The sequence below is a fragment of the Cupressus sempervirens genome, chromosome 6 (genome assembly GCF_028749045.1).
Source record: "Cupressus sempervirens isolate cs-2001-9-10 chromosome 6, ASM2874904v1, whole genome shotgun sequence".
Lineage (NCBI taxonomy): Eukaryota > Viridiplantae > Streptophyta > Pinopsida > Cupressales > Cupressaceae > Cupressus > Cupressus sempervirens.
This window is the reverse complement of record NC_143123.1, coordinates 526,763,081-526,779,058: the sequence shown is the minus strand read 5'-3', so window position 1 is coordinate 526,779,058 and position 15,978 is coordinate 526,763,081. Positions and strand designations below refer to the sequence as shown.

Here is a 15,978-nt window from a genome sequence, read left to right as displayed (position 1 = left end):
CAACACTAGTCAACCCAAAACCCAAAACAATAGCATAAATAATACACAATGCAAACACATGTTTTAGTTTTGCTAAATTTACAACTTGAGTTTAAATGTAGAGATCTCAGTTTATGTTTCCAAGTTTGAAGAATGAATGGAAGAACACATGTATTGTTTTGGATAAATAAAACTTTTCCTTAATAGAACTAAAAATCCATTTTCCAATTATAATATTTGTTTGATACATCCCCCAACAAACTATCAATTCTTTATTTAATAATTTAAAACAATTAAATCTTAATAGTTGAAAATTATTAAAGAGTCACCATTATGAAAATAAACCTTCAATATAAATCATTTATCAGATAATAATAACTTAAATTTATTAATAACATATTTACATATTACATATATACATTTAAATATTTATACATACATACACACATATGTAAATGTATAAATAGTTATTACGTTTCATAAAATCGAATTAACAATTTCAATTGACACCATATATCATATGAAAATTAAATAACAATGAGATTCGATTTCATATAACATTTTTTTAAAACATTTTAACATAAATATTTTTGTTAAAATATGCAACATAAACATTTTTGCATAACAATATTATTAGTTAACCCCCCCCCACTCTTGCTACGGTATGCAGTACCTACAGTCGCAGGCACTGCACCGACAACGGGTACGTAGTACCCCTGTCGGTGCAGACCTGCGATGGCAGGCCTCTGCCTTCCACAGGCATGGGGTACAAATCGTGCCCACAACATTTTAATATATATTTTTTAAATATTGTTTCCACACAATATGAATCGTGATGCGGTTTATTAAGTTTTCCCCACTGTGATTTATCAATCGTTCATTCAGTGTATTATATATATATATACATGTGTTTATATATATATATATACATGTGTATATATATATATATTAGTATATATATATATGTATGTATGTATATATATATATATATATATTCAAATTTTGTATTAGATTCATAATAAATGTATACATATATATACATACATACATATATATATATATATATATGTATGTATGTATGTATGTATGTATGTATGTATGTATGTATGTATGTATGTATCTAATACAAAATTTGAATATATATATATATATATATATATATATATATATATATATATATATATATATGTATGCAGATCTGAATATATAAACATGTATGTTTTTTTTCCACAAAGATTATATCTACAATTTAAGAATTTTTCTATAAAATATTTGCATTATAGATTCACTCAATTAATTTTCTAATGGATTTGGCTATAAATTTAAACCCTAGCCCCATGATCTTTCAGATCTATGCATATAAAATTCTCAAATACATTAATCTACCCATATTGAGAATGCATAAAAAATAAAAATATGAAACTTCTCAGAGGACATATGGAAGACACAAAGAAGATAGGGAATGCATGATGCAGAAATAGCAAGAATAAAATCACAAGAATCTACCCGAATTCTGATGCTAAATCGTTCTTCCTCAAAAAATCCGCAGAGCAAGCTCCTCCCTTCTTTAGAATTCTCGAGTCCTCCAATGCTCTAGTTGCACTCCCAACACTATATGAATGCCTGAATATAAAGAGCTTTCGAGAAACATCTAGAATGCTTCTAGAAACAGCTGGAAGGTATCACCAACTAAGCATGGGTCTTTTCCAACCTTCAAGATGAGCCATCAATTTGTAGACACCATGTGCTTAATTGATGCACTAACCCCCGTGTTGTTGACACATGAGAAATAGAAAAGTGTGTTAACTCCCATGCAAGCTTATAACTCCAATTTACTTTTTATATAATTTCTATTTAAATATTTATAATTTTCATTTTAATTTTTATAACTTTTATTTGTTATTATTATTTATTACTTTATTATTATTTTATTATTATTAATTATAATCAAAATATCAAATAACATGATATCTTATATTAATTTTCTCAAATAATTAATTTATTAATTAAATCTATTTATTAAGACTTAATTAATAGAAAATTCACCATAGACCTCCAAGATAAAATATGAAAACCCATCATAGAGAAAATCACTCAAAATCAGTCTAAAGGGTTAAAAATCATGAATCATGTCATCCGACACATTCGGTGGGTAAAATATCCAGATACTTGTCCTACCTCACTAGGACAATTGGCTTAAAGGTTTGGGATTTGGACTTTAGAATTTATCTCCCTTCTCTTATCATTGAGATAGTATAATAGGGTACGCTCATCCTGGCAATTTAGAAAAGTCGATACCTGGTACCTGCAACCTATAGAAAAACCATACATGTACATACAATATATATAGTGTTAAGCTAAATAGACAATGGCAGGAAGTGCTGCATTGTGTATATCCTGACTAAGCAAGTGACTACGACTCCCTTCCTTAACCACATCAGAAACACCATACAATAAGAAAACATGCACACCATACACATGCAAGTATGGGGTAAGTATCCATAATAAAACACATGAGATAATAACCATCAACTAATCATCAACCATAGTTGAAAACAATATAATGATCATCATGTATGCATGAAATGTAAAGTCTAAATGATCTCATTATATAACCACTGAATCCATAACATAATGTCTGATAGTGTCAAAACAATACCACTAATTCATCACATAAAGCTAGTCCATCATAGTCTGATAATAACAACAACAATATCCAAAAAAGATGTAAACGAGGGTAGGCACTACATCCACCCCCCCTTGGGTTAGGCTTACTCATGGAAGCCTACAAACAAGTAGGGATATAACTCCCTCAATCTAGCTACATCCTCCCAAGTAGCTGAAGAATCATCAGTAGGGTCCCATTGGACCCTTACCTGCTCGATGGTTCAACCCCTGAGGGTCAACTCCCCCTGCTCTAGAATATGAATCAGCTACAAAGCCAGCTGCTTGTCCTCTACCTGCAACAAATTCCAATCAAGAACATGTACAATATTAGGTATATAATGCCGAAGCATTGAAACATGGAAAACATCATGAATGTGAGCTAGGCTGGGCGGTAGAGCAAGGTGGTAAACAACCAGGCCAATCCTCTCTAGAATCTAGAATGGTCCCACAAAGAGAGGTGCTAGCTTAGAACCCTTTCCATACCGGATTGGAATCTTTCACAGTCGCACTCTTAAGAAAACCTTATCTCCCACAGCAAATTGCCTATCAGTCCTATGAGCATCAACATACTTCTTCTACCTATCCTGTGCTGTAGTCAAGTGCTGACAGATACACACTACCTGTTGCTCCATATCATGAAGCATCTCAGGACCCAACAGGATGCAATCCTCAAGACTACCCCAACTCAATGGTGTATGACAAGGATGTCCATATAATGCCTGAAATGGTGCCATGCCAATAGAACTATGATACCCATTGTTGTAAGCAAACTCCACTAGGTAGAGATAATCCTCCCAATGTGTCTGCCTATCCATCACATACATCCATAACATATCCTCCAAAACCTGATTCACCCTCTCTGTCTGACCATTAGTCTCTGGATGATATGCCGAACTGAAGTTTAACTGTGCTTCAAGCTCATGCTACAGTGATGTCCAAAATATAGATGTGAATACAGGATCCCTATTAGAAATGATCTTTCTAGGAATACCATGTAATCTCACAATATCACGCATAAAGACATTAGCTATAGCTACTGTGTAGGAAGACCTAATTGGTGAAAAATGTGCCACCTTAGTCAATCAATCAACGGTGACCATGATAGCATCATGAAGATGGATAGTCATAGGTAATCCTACAATGAAATCCATGGAGATGATATCCCACTTCCAAGAAGGAATGAGATTATGCTACAAAAGTCCAGCTGGGTGCTGATGTTCTACCTTAACTCTCTGGCACTCAAGGCACCTAGCTACAAAATCAGCAATATCTCACTTCATCCCAGACCAAAAGAACAAATGTTTCAAATCAGCATGCATCTTCTTAACACCTAGATGTGCTGAGTAAGGTGTACGATGGGCTTCTACCAGTACAAAGGTGTGAAGCTCATCTAAAAATGGCACATATATCCTCCCCAGATGTCTTAAAAGACCATCTGATTCTCGAACATAACCTGCAAACTTTCCTTCCAAAGATCTCCCTAAATCTATCTCTCTGCACACTTTCTGGTACTAGGAATCCGTAGGAAGTGCCTGCAGAATTTGACTCCTCAAATCCACACTAAGGGTCATCGATAATACCACATGTCTCCTGTGACTCAAAGCATCCACCACCACATTCTCCTTACCTTGAATGTACTTAACCTCAAAATCATACTCGCATAGAAACTCCATCCATCACCTCTGGCGAGCATTCAAATTAGGTTGAGTAAAAATTGTATTGAAAACTATGATGATCACTGTGTAGCTCAAATCTATGCCCCAACAAGAAATGTCTCCATCTAGTCAAAGCATGAACTATTGCTGCTAACTCAAGATCATGCGTAGGATAATTTAACTCGTGATCCTTGAGCTTGCATGATTCATACACAATCACTCGTCCATTCTGCATCAACACTGCCCCAATCCCTTCAAGAGAAACATCTGTACATACCATGAAATCACCTTCTGGATCAGGTATAGCTAGAATTAGTGCACTGGTCAAAAGTTCCTTGAGCTTTTGAAAAGCTTCCTCACATTTCTTTGTCCATATGAACTTCTTTCCTTTCCTCTAAAGAGAAGTGATAGGATGTGCTATCTTAGAGAAGTTTTGGAAAAATCTACGATAATAACCGGCTAAACCCATGAAGCTACAACTTTCTGACACATTAGTAGGTGTAGGCCATTCTATTATCACCTAAATATTTGTAGGATCCACTAAAATACCATCACCTAAAATAACATGCCCTAAATACTGAATCTTCGATTTGAAGAATTCACACTTAGCTACATTGGCATAAAGTTGATTGTCCCTCAAACACTGCAAAACCAATCACAGGTGTTCCTCATGCTCCTTCTGAGTCTTAGAATATATCAATATGTCATCAAGAAACACAAGTACAAACCTATCCAGATAAGATCAAAATACACCATTCATCAAACTCATGAAAACCGATGGAGCATTAGTCAACCCAAAAGGTACCGCTGTGAACTCATAATGCCCATAGCACATTTGAAAAGTGATCTTGTGAATATCTGCTTCCTTAATGCGAAGCTGGTGGTATCCTGACTTAAGATCAATCTTGGAGAATACTATAGCTCCCTTGATCTGATCGAATAAGTCATCAATCCTAGGTAAAGGATACCTGTTCTTAATAGTCACCTTATTCAACTGTCTGTAGTCAATACAAAGGTGCAAAGAACCGTCTTTCTTCTTCACAAAGAGCACTGGAGCTCCCCATGGTGATAGACTAGGTCGAATGCTCCCTTTGGCCAGAAGTTCCTCTAGCTAAAGATGTAGCTCACCCAATTCCTATCTAGTCATGTGATAAGGAGCTTTAGAGATAGGCTCTACTCCAGGAATTAGATCAATACTAAAGTCAATGTCCCTCTTTGGAGGCATGCCTGGAACCTCACTTGGAAAAACATTTGCGTACTCTTGCAAAATTGAGTGATCCAAAGTCTTCCTCATGGAATCGTCCTCATCAAGATCATTTACCATAATAGCCAATATCTGACATCCCTTACGAAAACTTTGCTTCAATTGCATAGCAAAAATCATCCGCAGAGATATAGGCCTCGATATCCCAACTATCTGCACATCATTCCCTTGGTTGTCCTGGCACAAAATAATCTTCTTCCTACAATCTATACTAGCTCTATGAGATCCAAGCCAGTCCATGCCTAAAACCACATCATAGAAACCAAGGGGTAAGACTCAAAGATCCACTATCGTATCAAAGCTTCCTAAGCTAAGCCCACACTTATGAACTACAGAATTTGTGGAGACCTTAATGCCTGAGGCTAGTTCCACTTGCCAACCATGATCTTGCTTCACCGCATCCAGCTTACACTTAGAAACTATAGATGGTGAAATAAATGAATCTATAGCTCCTAAATCAAACAATACTAAGAGAGATATACCTCTAATAGCACCTGTGGTCTCAACCACTATTCCCTGATGATCTGGCTGACGCTGATCAACTGCTGCAAAAACTCTATAAGCTCTACCTGCATCACCAAATGTAGGCTCTGAAATGATAGGTCCAGGTCCTAAAAAATAAGGTGCTTGTTGAGGACACTAAGCTACATAATGTCCAATCTGACAACATGAAAAACATTTCGTATTTTCTCCAGAACCTCTTCCCATAGGTGGTACATTAGATTGCTGGTGACTGTTCCTACTAACAAAAGACTGGCTACTCTGAGCTGGTTGATTGGACTGATTCTATTTATTACGTTAAGCATTGCAGTTGTTCTTGGTGTTAGAACCTTTGCCACCGCCTTGAGCTTGAGAATTCGATCCCTTCTATTGCTATGTTTGCTAAGATTGCTGCTGATACTGTTTCCCCTTAGAGAAAGAAAACTTCTTGTTACCACCTGAATTGTAGTTGCTTTTAGGTCTTGATGCTGCTAGTGCTCCTACAAAACCACCTTGACCAAGGTTGACACTTTTCTCAACAAGGATAGCTCGATGTACCACATCCTTGAGGGTTTTTGGCTCAAATACCTTGACTCCCCCAATAATACGGTTATTCAAAACCCTAATAAAATGTTGTGTCAATTGACCTGAATTTTCACTGAACCTTGAAAAAGACATGAGCTCATAAAACTTACGCTCATACTCGGTCACTGACAAAGTGTACTATTTGAGATTATGAAATTCATCAGCCCTTTGCTGTTTCCATTCCTCTGGTAGGAATCGTTCATGGAAACTCTCTAGGAATAACTCCCATGTAACACTACTCATATCGATTCCCAACATCTTCTCCTCTATCGTCCACCAAGTGGCCCCAAAATTCTCTAAATTAGTGATCGCAAATCTTGCCTTAACATTGCTGTCGAACTCCTGCATGGAAAAAATCCTGTCAAGAGAAATAAGCCACTACTCAGCCACATAACCAGAACCTTGCCCATTGAAAGGCTTAACCTTGGATCTTGAAAGATCCTTCATCTGAGTGGATACCATGGACCTTTGACGATCCTTCTTAGGACTTCTAGATCTGGGTCTATGCTCTTGTTCTGTCTGGTGCACTTTGGGCTATTCTTGAATAGGAGGTAGACATTCTAGAATAGTCTGCATCATCTATCTCAAACTAACCTCTTCAGACTCAGCTTGGTCCTCTCTACGGCTCTCTTCCTGCTACCTACTAGAGTGCTCTTCCCTGCTGTCTACATGAGCTGATCCCTCATGGGCAGAGTCATGGGCACTGATAGCTCTGCCACAACCATGGCCTCTACCACGGCCTCTAATAGAAGGCCTAGTCCCAGATACCATCCTACAATAGCACAAGGTACTAAGTTCAGTTCTATGTTTAGGTTTAAGTTAAAATTTCCAATTTTGAAACTAAGTGTTGAAGTATGAAAAATATTCAAGTAATAGTTCAAGTTCTACTTCAGTTCACCTAGTTCAAGTTCAAAAAGTTACACTTAATAGTTCAAAGTTCCAATTGTTCCAAAATACCCAGAGCTCCCAATGTAGAAACTCAGGCTCTGATACCAAATGTAATGCCCCACCAAAGGATCCAAAGAATTAACCTAGAATTTCACTAAGTTTAGTAGCAGTTTTTTTTTTCAACATGAAAGTAAATACCACATATAACTTATGTACAATAATGGAGGCAATAGCAATGTCCATCTGAAAGTAAACATAACATACATAACAGATTACATTCTTTAAGATCCCTTAATGTTTAATTACATACATGAATCCATCTAGTACAACATACACATGAAACAATAATGATAAGTCCAATGTTTATACATTACATTTCAAATACTCAATCATCCACTGTACATGTCACAGGGTATGACAAGCTCAAAAGAATATACATACATAATATAAGGTACATCATCCTATTCTAATCCATGATACATCAAAGTAGAGATAATCACATGATACACATGATACATCATCATAGAAGTCATATACATCCATCATAAAGATCAAACATAATAAACTAAGTGCATGGTTCCTCCCAACCGTTAATAGCATCATTAGACCATCATGGATCATAGCCATCCCTCTGTGCGTAACATTCCAAATCACCAAAGAGATCATCAGTATTAACATAGTAAGAATGTCACTCCTAACATATACTATATCATATGTAGAAAGTAATCTAACATGCAAATATAAGAATAAGATAACATCATCTAACATATACTAATCATCAATGAAAAGGATACATATGTACCATCATGAAGGAGACAACAACCATGATGTCTCAATAAATGTTAAAATGATAAGAGTGGAAAATACACTACCACCCGACCGCGTGGTACCTAAGTGATCCACTCCCATCGTGCTGAGGAGATAATCTCAAGTCCCAAACAGGCTAACAAAATCACATAGCACAAATCTCTAGAAGTCTAGGAATCCTAAAAGTATACTAACTCAAAGGCTCCAAACACAAAATCCGACATCTAATCCCTACAGGCACATAATGACATGTAGGAACCTAATATGCAAGCGAGAAAGTGTCATCGCAATTATCACGTAAAAGTTACCTTGGTAGTTAGCTAAACTCCATGGGTCCATACTGATTTCATGCGGCAACTAGTATCCTCTCTTACTGATGAGGCATACTACGAAATGCAAGGTCACAACCATGCGTCTCACTACTCCTATCCTAGCCTATACAAGCACTCAAGGCATGGGCGAGAAAAAAACACTTATCTTTTTAGGTTCATTTAGTTAGTATTAGGTGTGAATGCTATCACTTATTAATCCAAGTTACAATGAGTTACCCTGGTAGCCTCTTAGGGTCTCGACCCCCATTGCAAGCCACTTCCCGTCACTACATGTAAATATCCTACTCTAAGCTCATGAAACCATAAATCTCAAAATCACAAAAGATAATCCATAATAAAATCATCAAATATGCATAAAAGCATCAAATCTCCATGGGCAAACATCCATAGAAAATCATGAACACCACATTTCTCTATTGGCAATTGAAGTATCATTGATAATCAAAGTATCCAATAGTTCTCAATAACCAAAATATATCTCAATCATACTGATCGAAAACTCCAAAAATGGTTGAGTCAAACATGTCACAACATGACATCATCAAGAATAAATCCACATTTTAGTCCCATCATGGCGACTAGAAAATAACCAGGGTTAACTGATCGATGACCAAAAATAATGGTTAAGTCAAGTATCTCATACATAAGAATCTCAACTATAACAATGAATAATTACAAACAATACATAGAGCATTCCATCACATAACCATGGTTGGGTTTATAAAGATCGAGATTAAAACATCATCATGACATCACAATCACATAACTCCCAAGCCTCTGGTAGACGTCCTATACTGGTCAACACTAGTCAACCCAAAACCCAAAATAATAGCATAAAGAATACACAATGCAAACACATGTTTTGGTTTTGCTAAATTTACAACTTGAGTTTAAATGTAGAGATCTCAGTTTATGTTTCCAAGTTTGAAGAATGAATGGAAGAACACATGTATTGTTTTGGATAAATAAAGGTTTTCCTTAATATAACTATAAATCCATTTTTCAATTATAATATTTGTTTTATACATCCCCCACCAAACTATCAATTCTTTATTTAATAATTTAAAACAATTAAATCTTAATAGTTGGAAATTATTAAAGAGTCACCATTATGAAAATAAAACTTCAATATAAATCATTTATCAAATAATAATAACTTAAAATTATTAATAACATATTTACATATTACATATATACATATACATATATATATATATATATACATACATACATACATATATATATACATACATACATACATACATACATACATACATACATACATACATACATACATTTGTAAATATATATATATAGTTATTACGTTTCATAAAATCGAATTAACAATTTCGATTGACACCATATATCATATGAAAATTAAATAACAATGAGAATTGATTTCATATAACGTTTGTTTTATACGTTTTAACATAAACATTTTTGTTAAAATATGCAACATAAATGTTTTTGCATAACAATATTATTAGTTAACCCCCTCACTCTTGTTGTGGTACGCAGTACCTGCAGTTGCAGGCACTGTGCCCGTAGTGGGTACGTAGTACCCTTGTCGCCGCAAACCTACGATGGCAGGCCTTTGCCTTCCACAGGCATGGGGTACAAATCGTGCCCATGGCATTTTAATATATATTTTTTAAACATTGTTTCCATCAATATGAATTGCAATGCAGATTATTAAGTTTTCCCCACTACGATTTATCAATCATTCATTTGGTGTATTATATATATATATATATACATTTGTATATATATATCAGTATATATATATATATATATATATATATATATATATATATATATATATATATATATATATATGTATGTATGTATATATATGTATTTGAATTTTGTATTAGATTCATAATAAATGTATACATATACCTATATATATATGTATATGTATGCAGATCTGAATATATAAACATGTATGTTTTTTTTCCACAAAGATTATATCTTCAATTTAAAATTTTTTCTATAAAATATTTGCATTATAGATTCACTCAATTAATTTTCTAATGGATTTGGCCATAAATTTAAACCCTAGCCCCGTGATCTTTCAGATCTATGCATATAAAATTCTCAAATACATTAATCTACCCATATTGAGAATGCATAAAAAATAAAAATATGAAACTTCTAAGAGGACATATGAAAGACACAAAGAAGACAGGGAGTGCATGATGCGGAAATAGCATAAGTAAAATCACAAGAATCTACCTAGATTCTGATGCTAAATTGCTCTTCCTCAGAAAATCTACAGAGCAAGCTCCTCCCTTCTTCAGAATTCTCAAGTCCTCCAATGCTCCAATTGCACTCCCAACGCTATATCTAAGCCTCTATGAATGCCTGAATATAAAGAGCTTTCAGGAAACATCTAGAATGCTTCTAGAAATAGCTGGAAGGTGTCACCAACTAAGCATGGGTCTTTTCCAACCTTCAAGATGAGCCATAGGGTTGTAGACACCATGTGCTTAATTGATGTACTAACCGCCATGTTGTTGACACATGAGAAATAGAAAAGTGCGTTAACTCCCATGCAAGCTTATAACTCCAATTTACTTTTTATATAATTTCTATTTAAATATTTATAATTTTCATTTTAATTTTAATAACTTTTATTATTATTATTTATTATGTAATGGACACCCCTGGATGTCCCATAAAACTAAACCAATTTGCTGAAATGAATTTTGTCAAACAGTTTGCATGCAACCTCTTAAAACCCCTTATAACTCTGGAAATCAAACGTTTATTTGTTTGTTGTGTTTCGTGCATGGAATTGGTATCATACAACATAAACAAGAGAGAAACTACAACAATATGCAAAGTGGAAATGAACTGCTGCTAATAAAATGTTATTTTCAGAATTCATAAAACCAAATACATGGCAGATTTATCAACTCACTAATTACTTCAGCAATATTGTCATAATACTCCAGCCCATGCTTATGAACTTGCTGCTACAATAATTTGTCCTCCAATCAGTCCACTACCTTCATAATACCATTCCCTCCAAGCGGCATAAGCGTCGGACAAGTAGTGAAGAAGATATGAGAAAAATATCAAATCTGCCTGTAGCTGGAAATGCAACTAAACTGCCTGATACTAAAGCCAATAAGAAAGAATTCCAAAGGCCAAACCCCAAGGGAATGACGTCTAGAATGTTACAAGAGAGGATAGACGTCCTCAAATGCCAAGAACAAAACTGCAACTCACACACCAATTTCTTCTCATATTCAACCTGCCTAATGAAGCCACAAATGCTTCTTTTTATTCTATTCCCACGGGTCCGCTCAACTCATATGGGCAATGTGGGATAAAAGATGTATAATATAAAACATATATTAAAATACCCCTTATGTCTCCTTTGGGTACACATCACCATAAAATAAATATTAAAGTAACACTTTAATATTTTACAATTAAATTAGACGTTACTTTAATAAAACTTCAGGCATTAAAATGTATTAGCAATCAGACTCCAAATAATGCGAGTGATAGCTCATCGAGAAGCTCTCACCGAGGAGTATCGAATCCAATCACCAAAATGGACCTGCACTGTGTCCTGCCGACTTACTAAAAATAGTAAGTATGCCTGAAATTGAGTAAATCAACTTCGTTTTGGCCCAAACTGGAAATGACTAGGCCAAAACACTCCAAGATCCCATTAAACCCTTCGTTAGCCCTTGGGACCATGTAGAACAAGGCTAACACACACAAACTTGGTCAACTGCTAAAAGATGGGATCATTACAAATCCGCCCTCCTTGAAATTGCTTGTCCTCAAGCAATTAAGCAACATAATGAACTCCAACCTCCACCTGGATCCCAATTGAAGTAATGTGTGATATCCATATAGACATTAAACAAACTGCAAATGAACATCATTAGGACCAACCACATGTCCTGCAAGTTAGCTCCCAAAATTTGTGCTGATGAAGTATAAGTCTGGATGTCACCAGAAGGCGGCTCCATAGAAGATCTCTGAAACCTCTTCCTCCCAACTGCTGCAACACAAAACTGAATCTTTGTAGATAGTGAAAACTGAGCCCATCTCCACTTAGGTGAATGATTAACATCAGCCTCAAACATCAGATTGTCATAAGACAATGTTGCATCCATGTTGAACATAGTACTATCCCAAGAGTGAACATTAACACTTTGTTGATCGATAGTATAATATGACTCTGTCACTATATTGCTCACCTCATTAGCAATAACAAGTGTACTATCATTAGAGCACACATCTACAACCACATGCTTATTACCAAACTCCTCATTGGATGGTTCAACTGACATAGAAGTGGTTGTTGATATGACAGTTCCCTTGCATTCTCCTAATTCCACTATTGCTACATCATCATCCCCTGACAAGGCTTCATATGTGGTCTCCTGACTTTGCACGCATGTCTCTACTGACTCTATCGAAATGCCCACATCACCAACATCATAATTGATTGGCTCTATACATGTCTCGATCCCACCTAAGGAATCAACTACCTTCTACTCTGGAGCAGCATACAAATCATCAATGTTGATGCCCATCTGTCTAGCCATAAGCTGCAACATCATATCCATTTGCCTATTCTGCTCCTGTTGCATACGTTGCCCCTTCTCTAATGTACCCAATAACTTTCTGAACAGTACCTCCCCCTGATCTGGACCAGCATTCCCGCCTCCGCCTAATCCTGTATTCCTATCATCTCAATCACCCATATTGTTGTCCTGATCAAAGAATATCTCCTCCGTGTCTGTATGGCTGGATTCAATGTCCCCCTGCACAGATGTACTAGACTGTTTGCTTTGCAAATCTGAAATCCTATTTTGTCTTGCTCTGGTATCGCAAAAATTATAAGGCCCTAATTACTTCAGCAATATTGTCATAATACTCCAGCCCATGCTTACAAACTTGCTGCTACAATACTTTGTCTTCCAATCAGTCCACTACCTTCATAATACCATTCCCTCCAAGCGGCATAAGCGTCGGACAAGTAGTGAAGAAGATATGAGCAAAATATCAAATCTGCCTGTAGCCGAAAATGCAACTAAACTACCTGTTAATGAAGCCAATAAGAAAGAATTCCAAAGGCCAAACCCCAAGGGAATGACGTCTAGAATGTTACAAGAGAGGATAGACGTCCTTAAATGCCAAGAACAAAGCTACAACTCACACACCAATTTCTTCTCATATTCAACCTATCTAATGAAGCCACAAATGCTTCCTTTTATTCTATTCCCAAAGGTTCGCTCAACTCATATGGGCAATGTGGGATAAAAGATGTGTAATATATAAAACATATATTAAAATACCCCTTATGTCTCCTTTGGGTACACATCACCATAAAATAAATATTAAAGTAACACTTTAATATTTTACAATTAAATTAGACGTTACTTTTATAAAACTTCAGGCATTAAAATGTATTAGCAATCAGACTCCGAATAATGCGAGTGATAGCTCATCGGAAAGCTCTCACCGAGGAGTATCGAATCCAATCACCAAAATTGACTTGCACTGTGTCCTGCCGACTTACTAAAAATAGTATGCCTGAAACTGAGTAAATCAACTTCATTTTGGCCCAAACTGGAAATGACTAGGCCAAAACACTCCAGGATCCCATTAAACCCTTCGTTAGCCCTTGGGACCATGTAGAACAAGGCTAACGCACACACACACTTGGTCAACTACTAAAAGAACGTGAAGGCCAAAAGATGGGATCATTACAAATCCGCCCTCCTTGAAATTGGTTGTCCTCAAGAAATTAAGTAACATAATGGACTCCAACCTCCACCTGGATCCCAATATGTGATATCCATATGGAAGTTAAACCAACTGCAAACCCGCATCATCAGGACCAACCCCTGTAGCCTAGCATTCAAAACTTGTGTTGATGAAGTCAGAATGTCATCATAAGGCAACTCCATAGAAGATCTATGAAACGTCTTCTTCCCTTTATCCATCCACATAATATATATTGGACTGGAATGCATATTATCACCATCATGCATTGAAAAAGATGTAGTTGTAGGTGAACCATATGTACTCATGCTAATTGTATCAACAATAGGTGTTGCCACATCAAAATATATGGACATAGGAACAACATTAACATTAAACTCCTCATTGGATGCTTCAACTGACATAGAAGTGGCTGCTGATATGATAGTATCCTCGCATTCTCCTAATTCCACTATTGCTACGTCATCATCCCTTGAAGTTTTATTAAAGTAACGTCTAATTTAATTGTAAAATATTAAAGTGTTACTTTAATATTTATTTTATGGTATCATTTTATTATTATTATTAATTTTAATTTTCTAATTTTCTTTTATTTATTTTCTTTTTCCTCAATTATTTCTCATTTAATTAATTATAATCAAAATATCAAATAACATGATATCTTATATTAATTTTCTCAAATAATTAATTTATTAATTAAATCTATTTATTAAGACTTAATTAATAGAAAATTCACCATAGACCTCCAAGATAAAATATGAAAACCTATCATAGAGAAAATCACTCAAAATCAGTCTAAAGGGTTAAAAATCACGAATCATGTCATTCGACACATTTGATGGGTAAAATATCCAGATACTTGTCCTACCTCACTAGGACAATTGGCTTAAAGGTTTGGGATTTGGACTTTAGAATTTATCTCCCTTCTCTTATCATTGAGATAGTATAATAGGGTACGCTCATCCTGGCAATTCAGAGAAGTCGATACCCGGTACCTACAACCTGCAGAAAAACCATGCATGTACATATAATATATATAGTGCTAAGCTAAAAAGACAATGGAAGGAAGTGGTGCATCGTGTAGATCCTAACTAAGTAGGTGAATAGGACTCCCTTCCTTAATTACATCAAAAATGCCATACAATAAGAAAACATGCACACCATACACATGCAAGTATTGGATAAGTATCCATAATAAAACACATGAGATAATAACCATCAACTAATCATCAACCATAGCTGAAAACAATATAATGATCATCATGTATGCATGAAATGTAAAGTCTAAATGATCTCATCATATAACCACTTAATCCATAACATAATGTCTGATAGTGTCAAAACAATACCACTAATTCATCACATAAAGCTAGTCCATCATAGTCTGATAATAACAACAACAATGTCCAGAAAATATGTAAACAAGGGTAGGCACTATAGAAAGCTTAAAAAAGGACCACACTAGAACATAGTCTCAAAAATAAAGCAAGATAAGGGTACTATATACTAAGGTACGAGTCATCTGAGTAATGGCTAGAATAGCCAAAGATGATGACTATTGTGA

At 35.4% G+C, this 15,978-nt stretch overlaps 1 pseudogene; it reads left to right on the top strand.

Moving 5' to 3' along the window:
- The first annotated feature begins 643 nt into the window (after window positions 1-643).
- LOC149553340 (clathrin heavy chain 1-like) overlaps window positions 644-15,978 on the top strand; it is a 38,107-nt pseudogene continuing 22,772 nt past the window's right edge.